Here is an 8,107-nt window from a genome sequence, read left to right as displayed (position 1 = left end):
ATTTTGCAAATTGTTCCCTTTAAACTGAACTCATGGCAAATGTTTCTTTTGTATTTAAACATCAGCTGTTGTAACAAGTAAAAAGGAATTTCTCTAAAACTATACTTTCCTCCTCCTTCTCATAGGCTAGCTTCCATAGACAGCTTTTGATTTGACTGGATAATAATATTTAATTAGAAACTCTATTAACTTTAACCAGTTATAATGAGTGATGATCTTTCTTATTAAATTTCATTAAAAATTGATCCCAGTGATATATAAGCAGTGAATTTTATAACATAATTTATGACCTTGTCAATGTGCCTGCCTGTACATTTAAAAATCTGCAATTGGACCACTTGTTATATCATAAGTATTTCTTTGTGTAGTAAAAGATGTCCAGTTCTAGATTTTAATAAAAGTGTTTGAAACTTCTCTGAAGAACAGGATATTGGTGGATATAATTTACTTTCTCAAACCCCAAGGCTAAAAATAATAGAAAAGAAACCAATCATGTAAAACTTCACTGAGTAGTACAGCATTTCTCAACCTGCAAATGAAATGAATACTTACTTGATTTACAGAATTGTGTTTTAAAAGATTTTTGCCGCAAGATGTAAATGCTTTAATTCTTTTCTGGGCAATGTGATACTCTCCTACAATGAAGTGGTAAATGAAAACCAACTTGAACCATCTGAATGTTCTGCAGAGAGAAAAGAGTGGGTACTAGTGAAAAAAAAAGATTTAAAAAATCATTCATATTACCACAAAATGTTGGTTGTAGCAAAGCTTTTAAGAGCTTTTAAGGAGGCTGGAGATTCAACAAGCAGATCAGTAACACACCATAAAACAGTGCCCAAAATACAGACATTAGAATTTAGATTGTTTTAGCAATGCATTTAAGCACAATTGAAGGAATATAATTTAGGCACGGAGAGCTGAGAAATGACAGTAGCAGATGGATTACAGCAGTCTGCAGCAATCAGAGATGAATTGCTCTGTTTGAATGGTTGAATTTTATACTTTGGAAGTCTACTAGATTCCTGCAGCCAGAGGCTTCAAAAGATAGACTATTTGTCCAACCAGTCCAGAAGGAAACATTAAGTCTGTTAGCTTCAATCATTTACTTGTATGGACAATAATGCCTTTGGGATGAACATCTTTAGACACAAATAAATAATCAAGCTGCTTTACAGGTGGATGATAATAAAGACTAATTTACAGGCATTTTTCCCCTTCACCTCCTGTTCTTGAAAATATCACTGTGGTAGGGAACTCGAAGCTTTTATTAACCTTTTACTACAATTTTTAGTGCATTTTTTTTTGTTTTGAGGTATATAACTGACATACATTACATTAGTTTCAGGTATACTACATGATAATTTTATATTTGTATATATTGCAAAATATCACCATGATAAGTCTAGTTAACATCTGTTACCATACATAGTTACAAAATTTTTGTTTGTGTGACAGGACTTTTAAGATCTACTCTCCTATCAACTTTCTAATATGAAATACAGTACTGCTAATTAGAGTTGCCCTGCTTTTCATTACATTCCCATGACATTATTTTATAAATGGAAGTTTGTACTTTTTGACTCCCTTCATCCATTTGGCCCACACCTACCCCCCACCTCTGGCAACCACCAATTTGTTCCTGTTCTCTGTATTTATGAGGTGTTTTTGTCCACCTATAGGTGAGATCACAGTTTTTGTCTTTCTCACACTATGTCACTTAACATTATGCTCTCAAGTTCTATCCATGTTGGCACAAAAGGCAAGATTTCTTTTTTTTTTCTTTTTCCAGTTGAATAATATCCCATGGTGTGTATGTTTGTGTGAGTGTATGTGTGTGTGTGTATCACAACTTCTTTATCCATTCACCCCTCGATGGATAGTTGTTTCCATATCTTGGTTATAATAAATAATGTTGCAATGAACATGAGGGTCCATATATCTTTTTGAGTTAGTGTTTTCACTTTTTTTAGATAAATACCCAGGGGTAGAATTGCTGGATCATATTATAGGTCTATTAACTTTCTGAGGAAACTTCATACTGTTTTCCATAGTGGTTGCAACAATTCACATTACCACCAACAGTGCACAATGATTCCTTTTTTTTTTTTTTTTTTTTTTTAAGTTAATGTTTATTTATTTTTGAGAGGGAGAGAAAGAGAGCGAGACCAGGGGAGGAGCAGGGAGACACAGAATCCAAATCAGGTTCCAGGCTCTGAGCTGTCAGCACAGAGCCCAACGTGGGGCTTGAACCCGGCAGGCGTGAAATCATGCCCTGAGCTGAAGTCAGATGCTCAATCAACTGAGCCATCCAGGCGTCCCTCATTCCTTTTTCTCTACATCCTTGTCAACACTTGTTTTTGTCTTTTTGATAACAGACATTCTAACAGGTGTGAAGGGATACTCTATTATGGTTTTGATTTGCATTTCATTTATAATTAATGATGTTGAGCATTTTTTCAAAAATCTGTTGGTCATAAGCATGTCTTCTTTGGGAAAATATCTATTTGGATCCTCTGCTCATCTTCAAACTGAATTGTTTTTCTGAGATTTTCTGAGTTCTTTATATATTTTGGATAGGGTGCCTGGCTGGCTCAGTTGGTACATCTTGCAACCCTTGATCTCAGGATTGTGAATTCACGGCCCACACTGGGTGCAGAGATTACTTAAAAATATCCTCAAACACTTGAAGGGAAGCTATATATTTTGGATGTAAGCACCTTATCAGATATATAATCTGCAAGTGTTCTCTCCTATTTAGTAGGTTGCCTTTTCATTTTATTGACAGTTTGCTTTGTTATGCAGAGGTTTTATATATTGATACAGTCTCACTTATTTATTTTTTTTATTCTGTTGCTTTTGCTTTAGATGTCAGATTTGAAAAATTATCACCAAGACTTATTTCGAGAAGTTTACTTGCCTTGCTTTCTTCTAGGATTTTTATGATTTTAGGTCTTACATTCAATTTTTAAATTCATTTTGAGTTAATTTTAGTGTGTGGTTTGAGATAGTAGTCCAGTTTTCCCTACGCTATTTATTGAAGAGACTGTTCTTTCCTCATTGTATGTTCTTGGCCCCTTTATCATAACTTAATTTACCATATATGCATGGGTATATTTCTGGACTATATTCTGTTCCATTGATCTATGTGTTTGCTCTTATGCCAATACCACAATGCCTTGATTACTACAGCTTTGTAATATAGTTTGAAATCAGAAGCATGATGCCTCCAACTTTCTTCTTCTTTCTCCAGAATGCTTTAGTAATTAGAGGTTCTCTGCAGTTCCATACACATTTTAAGATTGTCATATTTCTGTAGAAACTGCCATTGGAGTTTTGATAGGGATTGCACTGAATATGTAGATTGCTTTGGGTAGTATGGGCATTTAACAACGTCAATTCTTAGAATCCATAAGCATGGGATAACTTTCCATTATGACTTCTTCAATTTTGTTCACCAATATCTTACAGTATTCAATATAAAAGTCTTTCACCTCCTTGGTTAAATTCATTAACTCATTCCTAGGTATTTTATTCTTTTTGATGCAGTTGTAAATGGGATTATTTTCTTAATTTCCCTGATAGTTTGATATCAATGTATAGAAACACAACATATTTTTTATATATTAATTTTGTATACTGCAATTTTACTGATTTCATTTATTAGTTCTAATCTTTTTTTTTTTTTTTTTTTTTTTGCTATAGTTTTTGGGATTTTTCTATACATAGTATTGTGTCCTCTACAAATAGTGACAGTTTTACTTGCATTCTAACTTATATACATTTTATTTCTTTTTCTTCCTGAATTGCTCTGGCTAGGACTTCCAATATATGTTAAATAAAAATGACAAGAGTGGACATCCTTGTCCTATTCCTGATCTTAGAGGAAAAGTTTTCAGTTGCTCACTACTGAGTAGGATGTTAGCTCTGTTCACAAATGGTCTTAGGGGCGTCTGGGTGGCTCAGTGGGTTAAGCATCCAACTTCGGTTCAGGTAATGATTTTGCAGTTTGTGAGCTTGAGCCCCGCGTTGGGCTCTGTGCTGACAGCTCAGAACCTGGAGCCTGCTTCAGATTCTGTGTCTCCCACTCTCTCTGCCCCTTCCCTGCTCATGCTCTGTCTCTCAAAAATAAATAAACATTAAAAAAAAAAAAACAACCAAACAAAAACAAATCATCTTTATTATGCTGAGGTATATTCCCTTAGTATCTAAATCACTATCGTAAAATATGATAGAGGGATGCTGAATTTTGTCAAAAGCTTTTCGGCATCTCCTAAGATGATCATGTAATTTTTATCCTTCATTTTGTTAATGTGATGTATCACATAGTTATTTTACTACTTTTTGTCATTTAAGCTTCAAACTAGCTTTAAAAGTGATTAATTCACTATTTTTACTATATATTTACCTTCCCAGCAAAATTTATTCTTTCACATGTGTTGTTACTAATTAGTACATTTTCCAGCTTAATGAAGTCCCTTTACCATATCTTGTAAGGCCAGTTTAATGGTGATGAACGCCTTTAGTTTTTGCTTGTCTAGAAACCTCTTTAGCTCTCCTTCAATTCTGAATGATAACTTCTGGGCAGAGTATTCTTGCTTGGATTTATTTTTTCTTTTTGCACTTCAACTATATTGTGCCACTGCCTTCTGACCTATAAAGTTTCTGCTGAAAAATCTGCTTAAGGTCTTATGGAGTTTCCCTTGTATGTAGCAAATTATTTTTTCTCTTGCTGCTTTTCAAATTCTCTCCTTGTCTTTAACTTTTGACATTTTAATTATAATATGTCTTGGTGTGGGTCTCTCTTTTGGTTCATCTTATTTGGAACACTCTAGACTTCCTGGATCTGGATGTCTGTTTCCTTCTCTAGGTTAGGAAAATATTCAGCCATTATTTCTTCAGATAAGATTTCTGCCTCCTTTCCCCTTCTCCTCTCCTTCTGGGAGACCTATAAATTGAACATTAGTTCATTTGGTGTTGTCCTTTTAGTCCCTTAATTTTTTTCATTTTTTCCCTTCTTTTTGCTGTTATTGCTCTGATTGTTGCTCCATTGCACTGTTTATCAGTTAACTGATCCTTTTTTTCTGCTTCATCTAGTCTGCTGTTGAACCTCTTTATTGCATTTTTCAGTTCAGATATTTTATTCCTCAGCTCTGTGACTTCTGTTTGGTACTTTCTTGTACTTTTCATCTCTTTGTTGAATGTGTTCACCCATTTTACCCTCCAGTTCAGTGAGCAATCTATCTTTCTAACCATTATTTTGAATTCTTCATCAGGTAAATTACTCATCTCTGTTTCATCATTTTCCTCTCTGGGGTTTAATATCATTCTTTTATTTGGAACACGTTTCTGTTTCTTCATTTTGCTTGACTCTCTGTGTTGGTTTATATGCAGGAGATAAAACAAACACCTCAGTCTTAAAAAAGTGACCTAATGTAGGAGGTGAAGCATATTGTTCAACTCTGCCCCAGCTCTTGGTTTTCTCTCACCCCTTTGTGCTTGTCTATGTAACCTATTATATTTTTAATAATCCTAGCAGTTGAGGATGTGCCAAACCTCTCAGTGTCCCATAGGGGAGAATCTCAGTGCTTAGATTCAGGCTGACTAGGGGCCAGACCCTCAGGCTGCAGCTTTTAATAGTATACTCTTGTGGGACTGGAAAGCATTAGCCTCACGAGTCACCAGACCCAGGCAATCTGGAGGTGTCCTTTGGGCAGGAGTTGCAAAACTAGGGGTCCACACAAGTGTATGAGCTCTTTTGTGGGAGATACTGGTGACTTGAAGCACGGCAGGCAGGGAGTGCTAAGATGGGATCCATTGTCTATGTTCCTTGAGAGCATAGTTTGGTAGGCCACTAGATGTGTGCCAAACCTGAAGCCTGCCCCAGAGGCTGAAGCTTCAGGACAAGAAAAGAAGTGTCTGTTCAAACCCTCTGCCCATTTTATTTAAATTCCAGTTAGTTAATATACAGTGTAATATTAGTTTCATGTGTACAATTTAGGGTTTCTAAACTTCCATACAACAACCAGTGCTCATCCCAAGAAGTGCACTCCTTAAGGCCCATCATGTACTTAGCCCATCCCTCTGCCTACCTCCCCTCTGATAACCATCAGCTTGTTTTCCACAGTTAAGAGTCTTTTTCTTGGTTTGCCTCTCCCTCCTTTTTCCCCTATGCCTGTTTGTTTTGTTTCTTAAATTCCACATATGAATGAAAGCATATGGTGTTTTGTCTTTCTCTGACTTATTTCGCTTGGCATAACACTCTCTGGCTCTATCCATGTTGTTGCAAATGGCAAGATTTCATTCTTTTCTATGGTTGAGTAATATTCCACTACACACACACACACATCAGGTGATGGACACTTGGGCTATTTCCATAGTTTGGCTATTGTAGATAATGCTGCTATAAACATTGGGGTGCATGTATCCCTTTGTGTTAGCATTTTTATTTTCTTTGGTAAATAACTAGTATGCAATTGCTGAATTGTAGGGTAGTTCTAATTTTACATTTTTGAGGAATCTCCATACTGTTTTTCAGATCTTTTATTTACATCTTTAACTTGACCCCAAATTGTGATCTACTAGACTACAGCCAAACTTGTAAGTTGAATGATGTGCCAAGTTTTGTTTGTTGTAGTTCATGTAGACAGCTCTGCTAAGGAAACAAGGACTGTTTCTTTCTCTGATGAGACTGATATTTTGCCCCTCATTTATAAAAAAAAGTCAGAAATGTCTGTAAATATAAACAATTAAGAGTATGAACACTAGTAAGTTATATAGAGTTCAACACAAAAGTTGTGTTCTTCAACCTCAATAGAAATTGTCATTGTCTAAACAAAATTTTAGATGCTCAAAAGATTTAAAGTAAACTAGAAGCTAAGTTACTTCAGTTTTTTCTCCTGTACTAAATAAATTTTTAAACAAGGTATGTTTCAAGTAAATTTACAAAGGTCTTGATTCTTTAGTAAGAATCATTTAGTTCTTGATATAGGTGAAAACTTGTTTCACTTAGCTAAACAAAAAAGAAGGCATCTGAAATCCTTTAGACAATTCTGAGAAAATTAAATCATTTTCTTTCCATCTTAATTCTGCTTGACTACATCAAAATGCCTAAACTATGGGCTTCTAAGCTACTCAAGTCCAAAGGACATCACTGTGTATATAAATGGCATCCCTGATTTTGTGTAGCAAACCAGTTTCTGGCTGTCTGTGACAATCATACATACATTTTGCATACATTCTGATTTTGGCTCTATGCTGAATTTGGTAATATTAATATAAATACGGAAGTTGCTTAGCTTCAAAACATGAATAGATCATCACAGATTACAGGAATTAATTCTGGATTAATACTATCATTTTTTTTGTGTGTGATTTTCAACATCACTTGGATATTTGAAGCTTTACTTCAACTCAGCATATACTGATGCACACTTTAGTACTGTTTTGCTTAGTTTCTAGAATAAATGGTTGAGGTAGAAGATTAATACCAAATGTTGGATTTCTTTTCCCCATGCCTTCCTTGGTCATTGTTCATATTAAGTAATCAACAAGTTTATGGATTCTATTTAGTTACAAATAACAACCATCCTTCACAAATCTTGGAAATATATGAAATTTAAATCCTGTTACCTTATGAAATAAAAATGATATCAAGAGGAAATGTTCAACTTTTTACTTATATATGCATAGGACTATCACTTTGGTTGAGTCAGGGTACCCGTTCAGGAAACATGTGTGATACTATACCCCAAACAATGCATCTCAAGGCAAGAGACAATATCAAATTCTTTCCAACAGATAACATTTCAAAGCAACTAGAATCCATACACTGTGCAGAATTATGATTAAAATAGTGACCACCAATTTGTCAGAAACCTCCCACTGACTTTGAATAGAAGCCACCTACCTTCTAGAGAGACACATGATTATACTACAGCACAAATACAACTTTGAAGTTGTCAAATTTTGCCAAATAGTAAAGAAACAGCATCAAAACTTACAGGACAGGTATCTGGTGTTGACGGTTTTGAGGCAATCCAGATAGCATTGTGCTGATGGCACTCTTAGGGCATACGGCTTTACCAATACCTTTGATAGCACAGAACAT

Source organism: Felis catus, chromosome C1, assembly GCF_018350175.1.
Source record: "Felis catus isolate Fca126 chromosome C1, F.catus_Fca126_mat1.0, whole genome shotgun sequence".
Taxonomy (NCBI): Eukaryota; Metazoa; Chordata; class Mammalia; order Carnivora; family Felidae; genus Felis; species Felis catus.
The sequence above is the reverse complement of the archived record's forward strand: the minus strand, read 5'-3'. Positions refer to the sequence as shown.